Source organism: Centrocercus urophasianus, unplaced genomic scaffold (genome assembly GCF_019232065.1).
Source record: "Centrocercus urophasianus isolate 14NV4802_14NV808 unplaced genomic scaffold, USGS_Curo_1.0 seq_32, whole genome shotgun sequence".
NCBI classification, from domain to species: domain Eukaryota; kingdom Metazoa; phylum Chordata; class Aves; order Galliformes; family Phasianidae; genus Centrocercus; species Centrocercus urophasianus.
The window spans coordinates 1,637,695-1,662,446 of NW_024884889.1; the positions used below are offsets into that span (position 1 = coordinate 1,637,695).

The following is a 24,752-nucleotide window of genomic DNA, read 5'->3' on the forward strand; positions in this document are numbered from 1 at the left end:
CTCAGAAAGGGGGAAGGTGTTGCCAGGCACAAGTCCTGAGGTGCCCAGCCTTTCGGACTCTCTTCTTCTTAGCCAGTCCTCAACAGCTCCTTTTTCTGTATGCTTGACTTTGCATGTTTTCAGCTTTACTCTAAGAACTGCTATTGAGAAGGTGTAAGTGAAGTCGTCAACCGAATGTTTTCATTGTTACCTTTGATCATCTGTTATTTTGAATGCATACCTCAGAGAAATGTTAAAACAGCAGATTAACTTCCACAGTTCCCATCTTTCTTTTTTCTAACAAACCAGTACACTAACTGGAACCCAGACAGAATGCTCTGAATTGTTTAGCATCACTGGCACAGGTGGCACCGTGTTCTCTCCTTTCTTCTCAGCCTGTTTATCCATGCAGATGTTGGGGATGCAGAATGGGATGTAGCTCAGACCTCACCGGCAGCTTCCCTCTGGTGCAAAACTTGGCCATTTTTTTCCATCTCTTTTATCTGGTTATTAATCCACGTTGTTAATTTCCCCCTTCTCCCTGGGTACTTTTGTTTTGAAGTAGACTGGAGGTTTGGGGGTAATTGAGGACAGAATGTAAAGCTTTGGAGTCTTTGTATGGGAGGTTCATTAAGGAGGGGGAATTCTGGATTGTGCTCATCTTTTCTTCTTCAGGAAAGAAGTTATGAGTAGGGTAGAGCTCTCAGAAATCACAAAGGAACAAGAAGATACCCAGTGCAGGCAGAAAAGCAAGCCTCCTTTAGACAGTTTGGTCTTTGTTGTGGTGTCTTAGGAATAGCTTGGATATTTCTGCTAAGCGCTCTGCATCATTAAATACTGTAAGCTCTTTGCATTATTAATTGTTCTCATATTCTGTGAAGCAGGAAAACAGCCAAAGGTGCATAATCTTAATTCCCACTCTCCTTATATAATTTAACTAGTGTTCAGTGACCTTTAACTGGAAAGTGATTTTTCAAAAGCTCTTTCCAAATCTATTTTTCACTTGACATCCTTACTGTCAGCTATGCCTGAGATTTTGCCAAGCTTAAGGGAAGGTCAGGACATTATAGGAAACAGATCATCTTGCTTCAAGCCACACTCCAATAAAAAAATAAAATAGATCAATAAAGAGTGTTGAAGCCATATAATCCAAATTTTGGAAATTCCTGTTGGCAGAGGAACTTACAGGTATTAACAGAAAATATGTTTTCTATAAGGATGAGTGACTGCAATAGCTGCTGTCAGTCAGTGCCTGGGAGCTTTCTCTGCATGCAGATATCTCATCCAGCTCAAGAATGTATCATTCAGGTGGCAGCCTCCTTTTGGCCAGACTAGCAAAAGGAGAAACGTGTCAGTACTCTGATCACCCTTCCAGCCAAGCTAAACCTTTTTTGGTGACCTCAAAATGACCACATTCAGTAGTATGTCCTAAGTGGTCGAAACAGCAGAAAGGAGAATCTGTTGCTTTTTTAAAACTTAGCTGCTTTTTTTTTTTTTTTCTTTTTTTTTTTTTTTTTTTCTGGGGCACATTATAGCTATAAAAAGTTCCAATAGAGACCTGATACATTTTCAAGCTATTCATCTGACTTTTGTTGATGTAAATATTCACGGCTAAATTCAAGAAGTTAAGATAGCAGCAGCCAAAAGAGATCAATAGTTAGTATCTTTTTTAAAAAGTTGCACTTGATTTGAATGGATCTGATTGTAAACTTTGGCCCATGTGTTGCACAGTTTGAGCTGCAAATGGAAATTGCAGATCCTGGGACGATAGTCCACATTTAAAAGAGCCAGTGAAAGGTATAGATATATTGGCACATGTGATTGATTGATTGATTTTTAGGCAAACTGTTCAATCACGCATTGTTAATGTTGGGAACAAAACGCTGAGCTGGAAGTGATGAAATGTGTTCACTTCAAAAATTTCAGGTTTTAAATGAGCTTAATTTTTAATTTTTAATAGAAGTTATTCTTTCATTTCTTTTCCTTGTGATGCTCATACCAGCCCAGGCAAAACAGAATTATTCTGTCCTGAGAAGGCCAGGACTTGAGCAGTCAGCAAAACAAGTGACTAAAGGTCTGATTAATTCTGAAGGAGCGGAGATAAAGCTGCTGCAATACAGTGTCTTTATTTGAACAGTTTATAATGATCCTAGCCTGAAGTGTTTTGCTAAGCACTGACTTGTTGTGGTAACTGGTGCTGTAGGGCATGTATTAGTTTTCTATAGTTCTGCTAATTATAAGTGTAACAGATCTATAAAACTGTACAGTTGATTCTTCTGCCAGGTCAGGATTGTTTTCCAGGGCAGATGTAGTACTGTGTTAGGTATTTAACATATGAAGCTTTCAAGCTCCAGAGCGTGTGAGTCGGCAACCATGGTCACCCACTGAGCTTCGCTAAGGAAGCAGAAGAAACTCATAAAACTGAGTGGGAAGTTAACCAGCCCCCTGTGAGCACATGGGATGTGGGCATGAAGACTAATGCTTGCTTTCCTATTCCTCACTTCATCCCATTGTTCTATTTCTTATCTCTGATTATTCTCCAAAATTCAATCCTTACAAATACGACTAGTTAATCCTAATGGACTTCTGAAGGGTATGCCGACTTGAGGTGTCAGTGACCAGGATTCTGTAACATCAATGTATGATTCTGTCCTTCCTAGGGAGACAACAGGTGCATGCAGTCCTTTTTGGTTGTTGCTGTTGTTATGCTGGGAATAAAATACGTGGCTTTTATTGTCTGACTTCTAACGCCCAAGGCTACATTTATAGGACTGACAGTTGTTATAAATGTAGTGCTGCCTGTGGAATGATAGAGCTTGTTCTGGAAACTGCTGACAGGGAGCTCTAGCTCAACAGTTTCTGAGGTTAATTTTTTGAATGAAGTCTCAGCATAACTGCTAGAGACATTAAATAACTTCAAAGGAGATTTTAACTTGCAAAAATTTCTTAGAGTTTGGAAACCTAGATTGTATGTGATGTCACAAGCAGACATCCCTGAAAATGGACGCACACTTATGCAAGGAAACCAGTCTGTTCACCATTTATTAATAAAACTGTAACTTCAGAATGCTGGTACCTTTGTTTTCAAATGAAAACACAACCTATTCTAATAGCCATCCTTAAATAAGTCCTGCCTGACATCTGTTGTTCCTACCCCCAGTATCACACGAATGGGATGGAAATGAAGCTGCTAAGTGTTGGATCAGCAAAACCTTTTCTGGTGAAGATACCAGTTACAAAATCTTTCCTTTTAAGGCACATTCAAGCATAAGAACTGTTGCTTTCTCAGTAGTTTACATGATCTTTTCTCATTTGAAAGACTTTAACTGTATAACATTGAAAGGTAATTTGCTGTTCAACAGTACTTGTTTATAGGGCTTCAATTACAGGAAAGCTCTTGGATTGCTGGTTTGTGGGTTTTTTTTTGTTTTGTTTTTAGTTTACTTTCTGAAGACTTAAAATATGAACTCATGTGAACTAAACTGTATTTTCACAAAGTAATGCCTATGATTTCAGGCCTGTTTTGGAAGGGAGGTATCGATGGTTGTTAGCTGTGAAGTATTAGGCCTTTAAAGAAATGAAACTGTAATTTACCCTTAAGTATTCAGTGGTACTGAAATGCAGACTTTGCCCTAGTTTTTAAAAAGTCAGACCCTGCAGTGCAAGGGACGTTATGCTGTTGTTGCGTTATTTTGTAGTATTATTAATAATATATCTTCCTAAGCTCGAAAAATATAAACAAACCTTGAATCATCTCAGACTGCAAATAATCATTTTACTCATTTAGGACAAAGGGGAATGGTTTTAAGCTCAAGAAGGGAAGGCTTAGGTTGGGTGTCAGGGGGAAGAGAGAGCAGTGACGTGCTGGAACAGGCTGCCCAGAGTAGCTGTGGATGCTCCATCTCTGGAGGTGTTCAAGACCAGGTTGGATGGAGCTCTGGACAACCTGGTCTAGTACCAGATCTGGAGGTTGGTGGGCCCTGCCTGTGACAGGGGGCTGGAACTTTGGAACTTGATGATCCTTAGGGTCTGTTCCAATCCAGGCCATTCTGTGTGGACTTCACTGAATCATAGAGTCATAGAATGGCCTCGGTTGAAAAGGACCACAATGATTATTGATTTTCAAGCCCCCTGCCGTGGGCAGGGCCACCGACCACTAAACCAACCTGCCCAGTGCCACATCCAGCCTGGCCTTGAATGCCTCCGGGGATGGGGCATCCACAACCCCCTTGGGCAACCTGTTCCAGGGCATCACCACCCTCTGTGTGAAAAACTTCCTCCTAATGTCTAACCCAAACCTCCCCCGTCTCAGTTGAAAAACATTCCCCCTTGTCCTATCGCTATTCACCCTCATAAACAACAATTCCCCCTCCTGTTCATATGCTCCTTTCAAATATTGGAAGGCCACAGTGAGGTCTCACTGGAGCCTTCTCCAAGCTAAACAAGCCCAGTTCCCTGAACTCAATAGTATCTGATGGTTTATATTCAGCAAATAGGTATAAAATACTGTCTCATGATGTAAAGAAGTGTTCCTGCACCTCATGCTCTCCACCTGGGGAAACAACTTGGCTCCATTTACAGTCAGTGGAATGAAGATGGATGTCTGGGGCAAGACTGATCTCATTCTGCGTGTAGTGATGTGAAACAGGTCATATGATCCCGACTTCAACATACTTTTTTAACAGAGCCTATGGCAAAATCTATGGCTGATCTGAAGCCTAACTTGTCTGACCTATGAAAGCTTAGTCATCTAAACCTAGCAGTTGGCGGTTGTATAAATAAATTCAGAAATGTCTTAAACCAAAGAGCAGTAGCAGCATCAGGGTGAAAAAGCTTTGGATATGAATACTCACCTAGTTGAAGTCTAGGCTTGCTTGGAAGTCTTCTCCTTTCTCAGTTTACCTTCTTGTAAAATGTAATAATAATGCTTTTTGATTGCATATGTTTTGGTGCTGTCCATGAGGTAAACTGGGGCCACAGCCACAATTGAACAAGCTACAGACCACCTAGGTATGGCAAGTGTTTGCGCTGGCTTTACTGGAAAATTTAATGACCATAACTTGGTACAAAACCTGACACTGAAATCCTGATTTTCATGTGTCACTGTCTATACCTACAGAATAACGGGATATAAATCCTCTAGGATTTGGAGGGGCACGTGGAATTGATCGCAAACAGCAGCACTAAGGAAAAGGCGTAGAGGTCCTCTGCTTTGGGATGTGTGCATGCACTAACACTGGCATTCATATGATGTTATTTACATTATAGTGCAGCTCTTATGTATAGACCTTTTGGTTCTGGACAACGTTGAAAGCGCAGAACTGTCTGTTGTATGTAAGACACCAGGACTGTCTTGGATACACACCTCAGGCATATCAGTAATAAACGATCGAGTGTTCCCTGATAACAGCAGCTGTCTAAGTCCCTACATCCAATTTAAGAGATGCCTGCAATAGAAATTCGCAGTTTGGCCATTGGAATTTAAATTACACAGGGTGAAAGCACGTTAAAACGGTGAACTAATATAGCTGGTTGGGTCTGTGAGAAGGAAAAATTAATAGGAGACCATGGGATCAAGGTTGGCTAGCTGTGATTGAAAATTAGAAGTGTTGAGCGCTGTGTGATTTCTTCAGTGTAAATGGAATGAAAGCAATTTTGAAAGCTTAACAAGTTGGTCTCCCTATTGCTTTTTGTAATTCAAAGCAAGTGTCTCTGCTGGTAATTTCTGCCAGTGTCCTGAAACCCCAATAGCTGGAGAGTATAATTTTGTTAGTTTTCTAAATTCTAATCTTTGTTTCTTCTCACAAGGTCTGGATGTCGGGGTTAGTGTTTCTTTCAGGGAGGAAATGGAATTTGAGTATTACAAGGAGTGGCATCTCTGCAACTTGCAGAGGAGCTCTGGTGGTGTACCCTGGAGTGCATTTTGGTGGAGCTGGGGATGGATGTGGGAGCTGCAGTTTGATTCTTGAAATACTGCCTTCTTCTAAACGCTCTGCAATTTGTCCTGCCCCAGCCTTGTCTGTTTGATGCATAAATTTGAATATTAAATGTACTTATCTCAAGTGCGGTCTACCTTCCACTTGAAGGGTGCACGTCTTCTGAGTGCATGGTAGGGGGAAATCTGACCATTTTCTAAAGCAAAGTACTGAGTGTCCCAGTGCCAGTAGGTTGTGGTAGACAAAGTGGCACTCAGGACTAGATGTATGTCATGTATTTATGAGCTGATAGTTCTCAGACTGCAAAAGACAGATAAAAGAGTAGTGATATTCAGGTACTTAATTGTAGGCACCTAAAGCATTTTACGTTGCTGATATAGCCTTCGTAGGACTGGCAGATGTGAAACTGGAAGAATGGGGTACTCATGACCTACCTGTAACATCAGCTAAGGCAGAGGGACACCCGGAAGCATTGCATGTGGCTGAGGCATCAATATCCGGGCACTTGCATCAGTGTCAAAGTGGTGAGAGGTTAACAGTGACTTCCTGGCTTTTCTCCTTAAAAAAGCTTTTTAGCTTTTCTGCTAAATTCATCAGTGTGAAACATTCTGCTCTTCTCTCATATGTATGGATGGTATTCTTATGTCCACTAGAACTTGTTTTTAATACTCAGCAAGGACCAATCTAGGGGGATGATAACATTTTGGACATCACAGCTGTTAAGAGAAAGATAGCTGGATTGGCACACATCAATTATTACGTAATTCACATTCAGATCTCATAATTTCTGTAATAAGTAGAGGGGCAGTAGTTCAGTTGCATAACCAGCACAATCATTAGTGACTTCATGTAGATAGTGCAAACCATTCTGCTATATTTTCAGAAAAAATATCTATGTACATTCATGCCCGTTTTCAAGTTAATTATTTTATTTTCAAATAAAAACAGCAAACATGCTGCTTCCCTAGATACAACATTATTTTTCCCATTAGGACATGATGAACATACAGAAGGGAATGGGAGATGTGAGCTGGTAATGCATCACTAAATTTCCATCAGTGCCTAAAAAAATGAGGATTTGGTCTTGCAGGACTCTGTAAAGCCTGAATTCTAATGAATTTAGACGAGATTTTTCAGTGAAAGTGAGGGAAAAAGTGATATCTGTGACATTAGTAACTCCTCGTTTCAGACAAGTTCTAACAGTTGGGACTTCTGTAATGCACACTGTGGTAGGAAAACTGGATGCGTTATAACCTCGTGAAAATATGGTCAGAAATTTGTTTCCAGGCATAGTGAGGAAAAGTAAAATTCCTTAGGAGAATAACTGCTTGGAGTAATACCTCAACAGTTCTGCTTGTTGATTAGGTATTCATTTATTGGCAATTGTTGTTGTACTTCTCTTTTATATATTTTTTTTCTCTTTAGAACCTTCTTTGTACTTAGCAGATTTTCCTTTTAATTAGTTCTCTTCTTTGGTCCTAACATGTAGAAGAATTAAGCAAAGCTCTCCAGGCTGCTGGTAAGATCAAAATCTGTAAAATGAAGTGGAAGATGGAAATGAAACTTTGTTTGAACATTAAACAAAGAAAAATAATTATGATGAAGATCATAATAATAAGATGACTCCTAAATTACTACAGAGCAGCCTGGCCACAAAACTATAAAAAGAAAAAAAATATCCATCCTAGCATTTTGCATTTTAATTAAAATGTGTCATATTTAACTGCTGTCGTAAATGTTACCCCCAGGACAATGAATCCTGATGTTGTACTTAACTCTGATTTTGCATCAGACCTATGTCCACACAGGTTACCATGGATTTACTTCTAGAGAATAACTCCAAAAGAAAGGACTCTTGCCTCCTTTGTAGGCTAAAACAAATATACAGTAAAGAAAACAGGTTTAAAGAAAACAGCTGCAGAATAACAACTGAGTCTGGATTTAGATGCAACAATTGAACCTTTTCACTTTATGGACCTTTCATGCTCAGACACAAACAATCTGTGGAGCCCACTGGAACTGGGATGTTCTAGGAGCTCATGACCTCTCCTGTCTGAAGCCTGAAAAAAGGCTATCTGTAAAATAAGATACGCAATATTGTGAAAAGTGTACAGTAAAAATTGATGGTAATTATCTTGTTGGGAATTTGCTTTTCTTATTGGAAAGTTTTGAATTTCGAAAGAGAAAAGTTCTCCCCAGGACTGTCTGAAGTTAAAATAATCTCTTCAAGTGTTTACAATGCCTTCAGAAAGAAAATATCATATTTGTGTGCTAACTTCAACTTGCTGAGACCTCCACAGCGTATGGTAAGACTGAGCTTCACAAAGTTACCTTTGCCCACCGCTGAAATGCAATAGTCTCTGAAGAGTGCTCGACTGCACTGAGTGGTTTTGTAGATGAAATGGAGAACCAGAAAGGTGGGTGGCTGGGACTCACAAGAGGCTGCTCATTGTGTTGCAATTACCTGAGCAGAAATTTAATTGGGGTGCTGGCGCTGGCACAACTGATTTTGTAAAGCTGCTACGAGGTCTGTATTGATCGTAACTGTCTTTGAAAAACCAGCTGGTTTATGTAGTGCCTGTGGCATGCCTTTTGGAATCATGTTAGGAAGCGGCTTTGGGATGGGGAAATGCTGCTAAAACGTGGTGGACTGAGGTCATTCATTTACATGGTGGACAGCTTCAGTTTTCTCTCTCAGTAAGGTACCATCCTTTCTTTTATCTTTACGTTAAGAAAACCTGCCTCTGTAACAGCAAAGAGATACTATTGGAAACTCTGCAGAGGTTGGGGAAATGCTTGGAAGGTCAGCTCACTACTCACCGCATCCCTCAGGTGTGCAGGCAATATTTCTTCAAAAATTGCTCCCGTGCTGTAATCAGCATGCTTGTGACCTTGCAAAATGAAAGAAGGCCTACCTACTTGTTCATCTTCAGTAGGCTTTCCTTTCTGCTGCAAGAAGAGGAGTCTTGCTGAGCCCAAATTACCATCTCTGGGCATTGTGAAAACTCTAGGGGATTCATTTGTTAAGTCAACCCTCCAGTGAATATACATAGAAGTTGTGGGGTTTATTTTTCTGCAGGTATGAGACTAGCACATTCATTTAGACCAGTGAGAGACCTTTGTTTTAGGAACAGCCTATTTCTCTTGTTCTCCACAGGGATTTTGTTGTGTTTATGCAGTATATTTTACTGGTGTAAAGCTACATTTAGTTTTGTCTTCTATTATAAGCCTGTTACTGAAATTTAGACTTGTACAAACTCCTCTGTTTTTGTGCATTTGGGAATATTTGGATTTTTTCCATCTTTTCCTATTGAATTTGAGTGGCACCATTTTGCCCTTGTGTCACTGCTGAGAAAGAAACGTTACGACAGAGGTGCAACTGCAAACTTGAATGATGACTTAATACCCACCCTCCTGTTATGTTATTGGAATAATAATATAACTTTAACAAGATCCAACAGATGGAACACCTTCCCCACAAGGATGGACTGAGAGAGCTGGAGCTGTTCAGCCTGAAGAAGAGAAGGCTCCAGGAAGACCTGATAATGACCTTTCAGTATCTAAAAGGGGCTGTAAGGAAGAAGGGGACACTCTTTAGCGGGGTTCACTGTAAAAGTACAAATGAAAATGGTTTCAAACTAAAAGAGGAGAGATGTAGACTGGATTTAAGGAAGAAGTTTTTTACCGTAAGGGTCGTGAGGCACTGGAATGGGTCGGCCAGAGGTGTAGTGGAAGTCCCATCCCTGGAGACATTCTAGGTCAGACTGGACAGGGCTCTGAGCAGCCTGATCAGCTGTAGGTGTCCCTGTTCATTGCAGGGCAGTTGGTCTAGATGACTGTTACGGGTCCCTTCCAGTACAAGTGATTGTGTGATTGTATGGCAATTTTAGAAGCTTATCAGTGGAGTTAGAGACTGGCTCTATTTTGGCCAGCGTACAGTTTTCAGTGATACCTCACACTTTGCTGAAGGTTACTAATATGCAATATAAATGGTAAAATATATTGTAAAAGAAATCACATGCTATAGTCATTTTGTTCTGATGAAGCTGCTTCTGCTGTCACCTATCTAACACTGGTCTTAGCACTACATTAAAGCAGAATGCAGGTGGCTTTGTGATCCTCTGTTGTCCTACAGGTAGAAGCACTGCTGCCAGCATTGCTTGATATCAGTGTAAACACACACACACAAAAAATAACTGCTGAAAAATTCAGAGTGCATTAAAAGTTTAATTGTCAAAAGCTGTTCATCAGAAATGGGATTAGAACTACATGTTATTGTCATGTCCTTGCTGCAATGGTTGTGCGTTAGCAAAAGTCCTAGCAGTGGCATTGCCTGCCATAGCACCAAAGTCACTGCACAGCTTAGCATTTTGCTCTGCTCTTTGTATGTGCTTGAAGATTCCCTTTCAATGGGTGTTTCCGTGTATTTCTTTAATGTAGTTGTCACAAGTTTACAGCTGCTGCATGTTCCAACTCCAGTTGCCGCCCATGCTGATCCTCTTTGTATTCTGTTCTGGTGTTATTTTATTCCTCTTTTTTATACCCCTAGATTTAGGGAGACAATTGTAAGTCATCAAAGATCAAGAACTGGGATTGTGGCCCTGATAATTTAACGTGCCCAAGATTTCCTCGTGTTATACTCTGAATAGGTGAAGATGTTTCAATGAAAAAGAAAATATTAATCTTAAGGAATGTGAAGTGCACTTAAAACTGAAGGAAAAAAACATTAAAAGCATTGTAAGTGATTCAGTAACATCTTCATTTTGATTTTAAATGTACTCGAGTCCATGATGGACAAACTGCTAACAGCAAAGTCAGAGCAGGTAGAAATACTTCCTCTGAAATCTTTCTGACCTGACATGCAATGATATGCAATTTCCAGAAAGAAGACCTAAGTATGAGGCAGCTGTCAGGGGAGTGAGAAATGCGGGCACATATCATGGTATGTTTACAAAACGTCCACCTCCCACATTCCCTTATATAGAGTTTTCAGCAGAGGAATGATGCAGAAGCTATTCATTAAACCGTAGACTTGGTGGCAAAGGCTGTCTGCTGGCCTGTTTTATGTGTTGTTGTTGGAGTAGACTTTAAACATAGGATGAGCCAAGTTTTAAGTGGAGGATCTGTTCCTCAAGGTTGTTCTGTAGAAACGTGAGCAATAAGATGCTAGAATTGTCTCATTTTCTGTTAGATATTCAGACTCACATGTGCTGTCTTAGGGGGAAAATGAAGTAGAAGTCCTCTTCTAAAATAAAATCCTGCAAGTGACACAATCAGGAAGCTGTGTTGTGTGGTCAAAGCTGTGAACAGGTTTGTTAACTGAGGGCTCCTTGCTGCCTGTGTAGCACTGTTGTCTTGGATCCTGTACAGCTCCTGTGAAGTCAGGGATGCTTGGTGCTGACTTCAGGTGTAATGGTGCTACACTCCAAGAGCCATGGGTTGGTGAAGGCAGAACTTTAGGAAGAACTAGAACCACAGAAAGTGCAAAGCTAAGAGCTGGGAAATGTGTGATTGTGAATCACACCATTACATGTCGAAGAGAGTGGAGCTCCAGATCTTTGTAAAGCTATGAAATGTAGTAAAATGTGTCTTCTCAGGAAATGCTCGGGAAGGGTATTCTAAAATGTGTTATTGAACACTATTCCTCTGACCTCTTCGGTGCGATGAGGGCTCACTGTGGCACTGCCTCAGTAACCACGCAGTTTCTCTGTAATTTTATACAGAGATGTTGCAACTGTACTAATTCATGAGAGGTTTCTGTTCACAGATGACCTTTAGGTAGAGCCAGCTTTTTTCTGGAATGGTATTGCCCTGTACTTCAGTATTACCACGACTTTATTATTTTTCCCTCATAATTCTTACTACTTCCGAGCATCAGCCCGTTTTCTGTTCTGCTCCGTTTCCTGCTTTGCTGATAAACAAAGCAAAAGACATTACTGTTTCTAAAATTCCACTATTTTGTAACTCACAGGTCTTCTGCCTGAAAAAGTGCTGCCTTTCAGTATTTAATCTCTAGTACAACTTTCGATTTATCTACTAATTTATTACTGAATTTACATTTGTGCATTGAATGTGAAACTTTCCTAACAAACTTTAAAAACCGGAATCTGTTCCTCTTTTACAGATCTCTTGGAGTTGTCTAGAGGAGGAAAAGAAATCTCATGCTCAGATTTCCAGTGAAAATTCTTCTGTGAGCGTTTTCATGGTATCTTTTGGCAGAATGGTTATTATCCCACTAATCTTAAGGAGTGTGAAATGTGTATATATATATATATATATATATATATATATATACAATATGTTATATACAATACCAAGAATCAATCATCTTGGTAAAATTTTGTGCACACATTGGGTTCCTTCTCTAAAATCAAAAATCGGAGAAGACTAATGACAGGAAATTTATCTCAGCATCTATCCTCTGTGGTGAGAACTTCCACAATTGTCTGATGCGTTACAGTGCTTCTCATCATCACCTCTTGTATTTCTGAATAACTCTACACACTGTTGTGAAACTCATTACAAAGCTGGGCTGTTTTTGAAAGCTGACTGCTTCAATGGGTGGGGGCAGTAATAACTTATTTCTTATGTGTTTCTTTTTATGTTTCCAGGGTCTGCTAGTCCCAAGTATGAGCAAATTGCACACAGCCATACTTACATGGGCAATAATATATATTTTTGCTCTCCAGGGGCAGCTTCTTGCATTTTTCTGCCTTAACCAAGATTTTGCAAAATTTTGTCCATTGCTGTATCATCATAGCACATAGTATTACTCTTGTGTTGCTAGAGAGAAGCTTGTTGTAGCTTGGATCTAGCACAATATTATCTGGACATGCACTAGAGTACACACAGTTACTTAGCTGATAGTTAACATCCATGGAAAAAGCTTTTCCTAGATAGATGGAGCTTAAAAATAACCAGTGACCTCTGACTCTCCATCTGGCTGCACTTGGTTTAAAGCTGGGCTGTGTAATGCTAGATAAGCAGAGGAACTACACCACCTTTTGTTGTGAGAGCCTTTTATGGCCCAGAAGGATTATATGGATGTGTCTGAAAAGCAGAGAAGCTCAGGAACAGGTCAGAGAGACAAGCAAGGGGCAAGGGAGTGGAAAATTATGCTTCTTTTTTTTTTTTTTTTTTTTAAGTTCCTTTTGGAACAGGAGTGTATTCACAACCCTCTTTGTCATTTTTCCTAATGCTGTTTCCTCATTTGTCAGTGTTTTTTTCTGCTCCCAAATGTGCCTGTGCAGGGATATTTGGTGTACTACTGGCTTTACTTTAATGCTGGGGGCTGTAACTTGGATGGGTGGTCCTGTCTGTTGTTTTTATGATGCTGCCAGAATTTGACCATGGAGCATTGCAGAGGGGCATAGTAGCAAATACACTCTGCTGTAAATTTGCCTCACCTAGATGGCTTCTTTTACCCTGCTGGAGTGCTATGGGGTAGTCTGTCTAGTAAAAACCCGTCTGCTGCCTCCTCAGCTGAAGGAGCCCATAATTTATCCCTCTTACTGATGCACATACACAAGCATCTTAAATGGGTTGGTAAGTAATCATTATCTTGAAGTGGCAGGCGGTAATTGCTGTATTAAAATTCTATGTAGCTTATTTGCTGTGCAGAACTACAGCAGAACTGTATGTACTTCGCCAAGCAAGTTGATTAGAGATGCCTTAGGCATCATCTTTTCCAATTTTTAAAAGATTAATCATGCATAGTTTTCATATTAACTTAGAACAGGGCAAGGGGTGAATATGAGACAGTTCTTGCAGCACGCTCTGCATGTTCTGTATCTTTTTATGAGCCCAGGCTAACCTCCGTCTGTCTCTGATGACCCATCCTGAAAGAAGAAAAGAGAAATATTGTAATGAATCCACCTTCTCCAGGCAGGGTTTCTGTTCCCCCTGGAAAAGATACAAATGAAAAGAAATGTTGGAGATGCTGAACGTTCCTGTTGACCTTGCCAGCACTGGAATAGCTATGGTAACGTACACTAGCATATGTCACGGTGTTAACATAGTCAAGGTGGAGGAGCTGCCTAGCAGAGGTGCAGAGTGTTTGCATTGTACCAAAAATGACAAATGACATAAGCTAAGCTTGCAAAACTACTCAGCTGTTAGTGAATCCAGAGATTTTGCTATCTTTGTTTGGGCTGACAGTGATTTATTCTGCCTTCCAATGCCAGCTGATGTAGTTGTGATGGAAAACCTTGTTGTACAGTGTCCTGCAATAAGTACAGGAATTACAACAGTCTAAAGAGTAAGTTTTGCACATCTAACAATATTTGGAGAAGAAGCAGAGACCAGCAAGTGTTTTGGTGGTCATTCGTCTCCCTGCAACTGAACGCAACAGTTCTGCCTAAGTGAAGACATTCTTTTTCAGCTTCATACACTAAGAGGAAGGCTGGTTCTGGTCTAACAATATAACTAGAAGAAGCATGTTGTACCATGTGAGTTTATTTCCATTGTGATGGATCCAGCTGAGTTTCGGGAGTGGATTGAGTCTGTTGATGTGTTTATACTGCAGACTGGAGAGGTGCCTGCCTAAAATGAACTGGGGTGCATGGTGGAACCAGAGCAGCCACAGAAGCATGAATATCCCAGATGAGAAGATGCCCTTGCCTGTCCCTGTTCAAGCAGTCTGAGGCATTTCTGTTGTGTAGGTGGGTGTCCGTGTGTAAATTAAAGACCTAAAGCATGCATTGAAGAGCTTACAGCCTAAATCCCACTGAAATATGGCTATCAATCAGATTAAAGCTAAGCTTAGGAGGCACTGGATAAGCAGTGAGACCTGTGACATCAGCTACGAGGAAGGGGAAGTGTGAATATAAGCTAATGGTGAAAACAGGATTCTCCGGACCTGTTGTCCACAGTCATTTGGAGGCTATGAATTGTTCTCTTGGTGGAAAAGCAGTGTGAAAAATTCCCTCTTGTTTATTACTCACAAGGGAGGAAATTTTGCAAAAATTACCAAAGCCTACTTTAGAAAACTTGACGTATTCTAACCTAAGTAAAAAGCTCAATCTGAAATGTATAATTCACTAATCTGTAATGATTTCCACAGCAAACAATGATATCAAAAGCATAAGATTATGATGAAAAGTATGGAAGAACAGACTTCATATTGATAATGGGTATACTGCACCCAAGAAGCAAAGGAGGGTAGACTGCTTTCTCTTTAAAGCAATAGAAATTACTTGATAGCTATGTAATAATAAAATGATCAGTACTGTCAGTGTCTCTGTGGTTAGATGCTGAGGTTGATCAGTGATTGTCATTGGATGAGATTCTGGAATAAGCGTAGTTAAATCACATAGGCTTGGCTATGCATTGCTTTCTGCACTGCTGTGCAAAAAGTAAATGTGCACAGTTGCTTCCTTTTTTCTTGTGTGGTGTGATACATGAATTTACTGTGTTTCTGATTACTACTGCCAGTTGGTAGAATTAATTTTGCACTGAAGGTGGTTTATAGTATAGGGTTCGCATTTTCTTGATGGCTCATGACAGAGGTGGTGCAGCTAACACACGTTTCTTTCAACAACTGGATGCAAGAATGTACTTATGGAACTTCCTCTGTGTCCCCTCAGGAGAACATGAGGAGGACACGTATATTTCTTCCTCTTAATTTGGCTTCTCTATTTTTCACGTATAACCTATATGCTGGGGCTAACAATGGAGTTAGCAATTTCAGTGTACAAATGCTGTTTATTTTAGAATGAAGATCGGCCAGATTTTCTCCCTTACATTATTGTGATCCATAAAATGTGTTTGAATCTGTGTGGTTTTCTTTTTTAAAGAAATTGCTATTTGCTATTGAATATGTATTTTAAAAGATGATCAAGCCTTCTGCTGAAGTTGTCTTTCTTATATCTAGAAACCTCTACCCAAATAAGCAAGAGCTAAAGACCTCTCAGAGGACTGAATAGAATTCAGTTAATGCCTTAAATACTATTAACAGGTATCTCTTGAAGCGTATTTTGTCCTTGTTGAAGACTGGTATGTAGATTATCTGGTTTAAGATAATTGAATGAAGACTATATGAATTATAAGAAAGCAAATATGGTGGAAAATTATCATGCTTATTTGTTTTGTCATCTAAACTACCCCCATTTTGGGCCATCTCTTTCACTCGCAAAAGGACACAAGGGAAGGTGCTGCACTGAAGAATCAGTCCAGTGGTGCAGTCAATCTCTCACCATACTGATGTTCCACTTGTTCCACACTGCAGCTTGTATGGGCTCAGCCAACTTTGTACTTCAAGAGAGTTTTACAAAAAAAAGGTGAATAGAGATCATAGGATGTTTTTCTAGGGGAATTAATTTAAAATATTTAAGCATTACAAAGGTTTCTGACCTAAATGAACAATGTAAGAGAACCGGGGTCTGCTTTACCGTTTGGATTCTTTTCCACCTGGAGAGCACTAGGCATAACAGTTAAAACTCACTATAACCTGTCTCTCAGAGGTCTCATTCGGAAATCTATCTTCCTCATCTTGGCATTTAAATCTGACCACTGCTTCCCAAGGAATTTAAAAGAGAAATCTTGAAATGTTTTAGTGCATGTATATGCCAAATTGCTCTTCTGAATTCTATTCAACAACCTTAATGGAAAATATAATCCTGAGTTAGAAATCAGGAAGATCAGGGTTCATTGTTTTTTTTTTTTTTTTTTTTTAAATCTATTTCCTTAAAGTTGTTGAAAGGTACAACCTTGAAAAATTCACTCTAAAGTGAATCTGGAAGAATTTAAAAAGGAGAATGGTTGTGGGATTTTTTGGGGGAGAGGCACGAACGTAGAGGGGTTGGTTGGTTGGTTGGTTGTTTCTTGACCATATGGTCTAAAACAAAAGAAAAATTTCGGATAACAATAAAGAACATACCTTTTTTCTCCAGAGTGGAAGGATATCTGAAAAGTGCTTGTGCAAATTCATGGTGGGGGCCATTAATCAAGTGACAACTCAGATGCATCAAGATGCAACTCTTCTGCATCAAGAACCCTCGGGCCTGCGGCTGTTGCAGCTCTCTTTCTTGGGAGACTCAATGAAGGGGTGGCCTTAATCTGATGTACAGTAGTTAATGAGGTAACCAGAAAGGACTTGTTGGTCAAAAGAAATGTTTCTAGAGGAAAAAGATGAATACAGTTGGCTCAGTATTATCCACAGTACTCTGGACCCACTTTTTTCCACCATGCTGTGTTTGGAAGATGTTTACAGGGCTGGACCAAGCCATGATGTCACTCATGTTTCTAAGGTGTAGGTGTAGGTGAAAGCAGCCCAGCTGTTGGGACGAGGTGGCACAACATCCCTTCTCCTTCTGAGGTGGTGACACCCTGTGATGATTGCTCTACCCTGTGAAGACTGCAGTTTGGTTTGATTCATCCAAAACATTTCAATTCTATTTCTGTCTGAAGTGGCTTTGGATGCAAAGCAAAAGGTGTTTTTCTGACTGAACAGGTTTTGTTGATAAACGCACTGGGGGCTGGAGGGAATGCAGAGATAAGCATACAGCAGCTGAATTGTGTAAATGAGCAGTTGTGACCCTGAGTTGTTCCAGTAGTTCTGTGATTTAATACTCTCTGCTTTGAGTGCGATTTACTGCACAGTCTGCATCCGCAGAGTCTATAGTGCAGAATTTCGTTGTGCTAGATGCATCTATTAAATGGCTTCCAGCTTCCTTTATGCATTATTCCAAGAGGGGAAAATATATAGAATAGGAGGCAAGAAATGTTTTATTGCAAGATATAAAGAAAGGAGGATTAAAAAACTAGAAAGAAAGAAATTGGCAATTGCTAGTTGGCTGTTCATGTTAATCCTCTTTAACACCCACGTGACTTCAGCTGGAAAGCCTCTCACATTTTTCAATCTGTTGTGGAGCACCGAGCTTAGTGACAGTTATAAGAACCTTTAAAAATCTTTAAGCAGTTTGTATCCCCTCTCAGTGTCACTCTGTGCCTTGGCAGGCCGGCGCTGCTCAGAGACCTAGAGCTGAATGATAAGTGCAAACCTCCTTTCTGTGTATTTCCAATAGTCTGTTGTGCCACGGCTACTGGTTCGAAGTGACGTGTCAGACACCGATATGTGGATTTCAACAAAAATTTTTGGAAGAGGGTTTAAGCAGCATTTTTATTTTCAAAGTGCAATTTGATAATTTTTAGTTCGTGCCGTAAAAACATGCCCTGGAATCCCCTGATTTCAGAGGTATTTCAGAGGAGCTGCCTGAGAGCATAATTATGAATGCTTTCCTTCTTGAATGGCCATGCAGGTAATAAATAAAAAAGGCAGAGTGCAATAGATCATTTTTGTCTGTTGTATTGTCAAGGCCATGGCTCATGTGTCATTTGCAGTACTTATCCAGGTTGATTTTGATATTGCAAGAAGCTCGGTTTTGCTGCCACGTATGCTGAGACCTACAGTCACAGGGTTGTTTTTGTTGGTTTTTCCTCTACTGGCAGGTCTTACATGGATTATTGTGAGATACAGACTGACTGAGAACAATTTTACAAATAATTCTGGCGTACATGACTTGACAGCATGGAGAAACTATCATAATTTTTTCAGGCCTTAAAACGTAACGTATAGTCATGGCCATTTGGAAGAAATATCAAACGACAAGAAAATGGTCAGGCTTATGGTGTTTGGTTTTTTGTTTGTTTGTTTGTTTTTTCAGCATTAATTTTTTCTGTGTCATCTAAGCATGAGAACTGAATAGCAGAGCTGTCTGAAGTGCTACTGGTATGCTGCAGTGGAGCTGATTTTTCTGTTTGGTTGTTTCATGCTGTCTTTATTTTGCTGAAATTTCAAACATAGTGATCCCGATGAACTTCACTAATGATCCCTTTCATATCGTAAGAAATGAGATATGGCACAGCATATGGAAGCACCAAACAGGTCATTTAGCTATTCACAGAAGTCACCCTTTATGAGAGCTTGGATTTTGCTGTGTAAATGCTTCAGTTCGTTTGGATGATCCTAATACACACAGTAAACTTACAGAAATTAAATGAAGGGTGAATCAGAGACAATATATCTTAAAAGGTCTCTCTTGCATAATGACTTTGTATATGTCACAAATGCATATGTGGATCTGTTTTGTCATATCAGGTATTATCCTTAAATCAAATTTTGATTCATTTACTCTTGCAGAGTCTCTCTCCTGTTTGGTTTCCAGGTCCTATCTAGTATTAATGAGCGCAGTGGCCATTTCAATGCAATGCTTTATAGACGTAAATGTTGCCGTTATGGTTTCATGCACAGCTTCTTTGTTAACTCAAAAGGTCATTGTAAAACTCATGTGTGCACGTAAATTAAAAACAAATGGATTGTATGCTTTTAAAATGATGTGGTGAGGGTAATTGAAAATGAGACTTCACGGACAGAGGGAAAGGCCTTAGGGAACGTGACCCCTACAAATCTGGGCACCTGCCCCACTCATCCCACCCTACTGGCCCTAAAGTTCTGATGGCAGGTAGCACAGCTCAGTGGGAATGCTGAATAGGATTTGAAATGATTTTTTTAAATGGAGTAACAGTGGAGCAGTGTATGACTGCACTTATGTAAACCTTCCACCGGGTGATATTTGAAAGATAAAACCCAGAAAGGGACAATGTGTGAATGGAAGCAGCCAGGCAGGCTGGGGGAGTGGCCATCAGTTTATGCACACAACTGCATTTTCAACATAATTAGCTGTCTAATTGAGCATTATAATTTAACTGACACATTTAAACATGTAATTTATTTGAATGCATGCTGCTTATAATCTGTTTATAATATTTTCCTCTTCAGGATGGAGTCGGACTCTACAGGATAAAAATACCTTTCCAATGAACAGAAAAATAACCAAAAATAACCATCAAAGAGCCCAAAATGTGAGTAAATTTCCACAATTTTGGATTTGAAGAGGAGTTAGGTAGCAGAAATGGCATGCAGGTAAAGTTAAGCAAAACCTGGCTATCTACTCAGCATAATTGTAAGTGGAAGCTGCATTTTGTTGTTTTAACTACCAGGGAGGTTGTACAGAACATCATATCCTCAGGTCTTCATGCAAAGCTGACTAGTTTTCCTGGCAGCTAGGTAGGAAGGACATTTTGGTGACTGAGAGGTTTAAACTGCACATCTGTCTTGTCTGGAGCAAAGAAGCATCCCTTTCTCTAGGTGATAGATATTGCCAATAGGCACAATTCAATTTGCTCAAAGAGGCAATTGAAAATGTTTGCCCTGGGTACTTCCCTCACAATCAGACCAATTTATATTTATTTTCAGGGGCAGATTCTGGACCTGAAGCTGATAGGTTCTGCCACAAGTAATCACACAGATACAAGTTTTTCTTCTGCACTGGTGATGCTGCGGTTGTGCTGATGCCTGCCTGCCTGCCTGCCATTTTGGTGTTATTTCTTACAGTCCTTACAGCAGTGCTTTGCGTATGACTGGCTCTCTTCCTATCTGAACAGGAACAAAATCATATATTCCCTAGGCTCTATTAAAATTCGGAGATCAGCCTGTGAACTGGTTAGAGAGGAAGGAGCCCAAAGTCCCTTTGTTGACCCCTGCATGCTCCCTGATGAGCTGAAATATGCAGTTTCCTATGCACCTGGATGTTTATTTTCAAGGAGAAAAACAAACCAATACATATTTATTTTTGTTCCTATGGTATTATTTTTACTTTCAGGCTATGTTTGCTGAACAAAATAGTTGCAGGTTTCCTTTTAACCTAATAAACTACCGTACTGTTACCCCTCATTATATATTTTGTGGCGCTGAGTTTTGAATCTGCTGCTTCAATTACAGAAACTGCCAACAGACGTGAAAATCCAGAAGACAGAGACTGAAGCGTTCCTGCCTTTTAGCTTTGGAATTACTTTTGCATACTCTGACAGTTTTCCCTTATAAACAAGGTTGGTGATAGCTACAGCTGCAGAATGCAAGTAAACTGATGCAAACTTTGCCAGAATTAAGAAGAGAATGTTTTTTTTCAAATCAGAAGTTGGCAGAATTCCTGTTTTTCTGTCTTCACCTTCCTCCTTGCTCTCCCAGGTCTGTTACTAATTACCAGAAGTGGGGAAGAGGAAGTATATGCAAGGTCACACAAGAGGAAATACAAATGTGCAGGTGTTTTGCCCTGAGGAGTTGTAGCTTGCTTTCTGAGAATACGTAGTAGGATTTTGTGTCGTTCGAGTTTATTGTACTCAGAACAGGATAAGAGTTGATGTAAAAAGTTCTGCCCTTGGTGTACATAAGGCTAGGAATTTTAGGCCTTTAGCATAAGTGATTGAAAAGTGCATTTGTATTATTTATTTAACTGACCAGAAAATGCACCAAGAGGATGACACATTGGGCTGTGTGGAATAGGAAGATTAATTCATTTTCAGGTTGAAAAAGATGGATTCACTTATGAGCATATTAATAGAAGTTAATAGAGATGTTTTCTATATACGTGTGTAGGTTAGGCTGTGGGGTAGGATAATCTCAACAGGTGAAATTAATACAGAGCATGTAGAAAACTCTCCCACCCCTTGGAGAGACTCGCCATTCACTGTGGCTGCACTGTGTTGGCGCACTGGTTCCCAAATACCTGGTTTTGTGTGTGTCGTGCAGAAGAACGGAGACTCGGAACTCATCCAGAAAAACTGGACTGGAGGAGATTAAAGGAGAGTTAGGAAGACAAATGGTTTCTCAGAGCATCATTTCTCATTTCCAGGTCTCTGACAGAGCAATTGTCAAGAGATTGGACTCCTATTTTGTCACCCTGTGTGTTCAGAATAACTTTTGTCTTGGGAAGTAATATTAGAAATATAAAGCCAAATGCATTCTGTTAAGTGAGATTATTTACTACTTTGACCTTTCAGTCCTTTGTGCTGGGGTTCACGAAGGTGTCCTCAATTCTTTACAGCTTACCCAGGCTGTCTGTACAGGGAGGACAGTCCATCAAAGCTACTCATTTCCGGCATCAGGATCTGCTGGCAGTTGTTTGGTGTTTTGACTGTTAGTGCCTCTTCTGCTTTTTATGAGTTTTTTGGTTTGGGTTTTTTTTGTGGTGATAAAGGAGCAGAAAAGCCTTTTCCATTTGAAAAAGGACCTGCTGAGCTTAGGGCACACCCCTCATTTGCCATTACCAGGAGAATGACCCTGCCAGCCAGCTCCTCTAATTGTGTGCTCACAGCCCAGGCAAAAAATGCTCTGAGAATTTGTTTTTTAAGAGTCGATATTGATAGTGAAGCGTATTAAAAAAAAAAACAAATTTTCTTTTATTAGTGAGTAAGGGTGGTGCCTATAGAAGAATCACAGGGAAGATGAAACGGTGAAGGGCGTGGATAATTTATAATGGAGCTACAAGGATCTACATGCTATGTGTGTCAAGGTCTGAGCCGAGGGCTTTAGTCCTGACTCACTGACCGTTCAGCCTGCCTGCTCAGTTGCCTCACATAATGAGACCACTGGATGGAGAGGAAGAAGTTTGGCACCTGTGGTTTGAGCTGGCATGGTTGAGTCTGCACTGGTGCAGATGTGGCAGCCTCCAGATGGGTTAAGAGATGGCTGGTACCCTGGTAATGGCTATTTCCTCACTGAGGTTTCTGTTTGACTGTGCGTTAGTGTGGACACACAAGTATCATATTTGGAAACAACTACATTATACACTTCACTAATGAGAGAGAAGCAGGAATATGTTTATTGGTACAATATAGATATAATGTAGTGATTTAACAGTGACTTCACAAGATTTGAGATGGCTGTATGCACTTGATTATAGATGTTGAGATTAAATACACACATACAGGAGACCTTCCCATTGAGTCACGGTGTTCAAAGTGGAACCCCTTGCCTTCTAAAACACTTGAACCACGGAGGGAAGGAGCCTAAGTGCAGCTGGATTCACTTGTAGTCCCAGGCTTTGTCAGTAGTTTACACCTAAGGAATTGTATGTGCACAATCAGTCTAAAATGATTTTGGCAAAGCTAGCAAAGCTTACTGTGAATCTAAGATATGATCTTAATGAAGCTAGCTAAACTTAAGAGAAACTATTAGTCACATTCACAAGATCTGCACTGGCAAGGCTTGTTGTCATCAAGGCGTAAGGGATCTCTGCATGACCTGAAGAGGCATCCCTACTTGATGTGAGACTCCGTCTTGCAGCCCCACTCAAGGAGCTCCTGGGCTGCTCACTATTTGTGGAGTAAAATAAATGGATTCACAGGCATGCTTTGCTTTTAGGTGCCTTAGCTGTTGAACCAGGTGTCTGCTATCATTTCTTTCATCCTCCCACTTTGAGACAGATTTGTGGTTGTTAATCTGTTTTAGCGAGAGTGCTATCAGTACTGTTGCTCATTGTCTTCTTGTGCAAGGCTGGGCTGGAGGAGGAAGTTGGGAGAAAAAAGTCAGAGAGAGAGCGCCTTCACAATGAGGCTGGCTTAGAGCTGGTTGGTCAAGTCCTCCTCAAATGAGCAATGCTAAAATAGCCTGAGGGGCAAGCAGGACAATAAAATGGCCCTGAGATAAGCTGTTTGTTTGCTTGATACAGGTTTAATAAGCTATCTGCAGTCATGATGGATGCTGAGATCAAAGAATGAATGAGACTTTGTTCACAGAGATTTATTCTTTGCCCTGGGAAGGGGCATTGAAAAGTATGGAAAAATAAGAGAAATTTCTGAATAGCTCCTACTTCAGCTCAGAATTTATAGAGTGTACTTAAAGTGAGAGAAAAGGTGAGAAATGGAAAAAGGAAAATGAAAGTAAAGGAACAACAAATGGCAAAATACCCCAGGCATACCAAACTTGTTACTGTGGTGCATGAGGATGTGTCTTGAAATGTATGTAGTTTTCAGAAAGCCAAATTGGGATGCTGTACTTTCCCTAGTTTCTCTGAAGGAATTTAATAAACTGAAGTTAGCTATTAGTAAATAATATGTTCAAATGATTATCTTGGTCTCTCTGCTTAGACTGTCTTCCTGTCACATACATATTTATTCCAGTTTTTTTAAATTAAGCGGAAAGAAGTCTGCATTATGTAACCAAGACAAAAAATTGATACAGGAGAAGGCCAGGCTTCCCCCAGCTTCTGTAATACTTAAGTATTCATGTGATTTGCAGTATAGCATTGTTCAGTACCTTCTTCTAGTCTTACCTGGATGGACAGTACCTCTGAAGAGTATATTGTGAATGTGGAAAAGAGGAACTCCACCCTTCAAAGAAGCAGAAGCTGACCTCAGCACTAAGATGCTTTACCCTATTGAAATGTAGGAATAATATATGGAGCAGCACTAGTACAAACTGCTGAACTGCCTTGGCAGCCCTCCAAACGACTGCTCTTTCTGATGGAGTTTTTAATACTTCAAGAAGACATAGTGTGCACATTTAGATGCCAATAAAACAATTCCCTGTAGGATCCGTAGGCCACATTTCATTGCTAAATTATGATGCCAGTGTGAATGATTGACCACCAATCGCCAGTGAAGCATTTCTGCACACCCACGTTGAGTAGTGCTTTTGCTTTTCTCTGTTTAATCTCTCCTTCTGGTAAACTCTGACACTGCTTCAGCCCTTGGCTGTGAAGATTTTGTCCATCTCTAAATGCGCATGTTGTGCCATTGCTGCTGATGTTAAAGAAGTGCTAACTACCTGACAATTTATTGGCTGGAGCCTGACCTTGTTGTGTTCATGAGCTGCAAGATGCTGTGGCCAGGACTTGGTTGGTCTCCAGACAAAAAGCTATATTAAATGAACCAGAGGAGAAAACCACAGATGCAATTCTGTTGCTGCATCTGGCAATCGAGAGAGGAATGAGAAGGGAACTAAAAATCCCATTACAATTATTCTTGGGTGCTTGGGTAAGAGTTTTCTGTTTCAGAAAA

The 24,752-nt window shown here is 40.2% G+C and overlaps 2 long non-coding RNA genes across 2 annotated transcripts in view; both read left to right on the plus strand.

Moving 5' to 3' along the window:
- The window catches only part of LOC122166191, a 32,351-nt gene extending 20,245 nt beyond the window's left edge, over positions 1–12,106 (plus strand). Inside the window, exon 3 of the long non-coding RNA XR_006170712.1 lies at positions 12,040–12,106. This is a non-coding gene — a long non-coding RNA (uncharacterized LOC122166191). The remainder of the gene's footprint in view (positions 1–12,039) is intronic.
- Positions 12,107–13,742: 1,636 nt separating this feature from the next.
- Positions 13,743–16,956, plus strand: LOC122166192. Its single transcript, XR_006170713.1, has 3 exons — positions 13,743–13,896; positions 14,440–14,575; positions 16,805–16,956. It is a non-coding gene; the product is annotated as an uncharacterized LOC122166192 (long non-coding RNA).
- Positions 16,957–24,752: the final 7,796 nt, after the last annotated feature.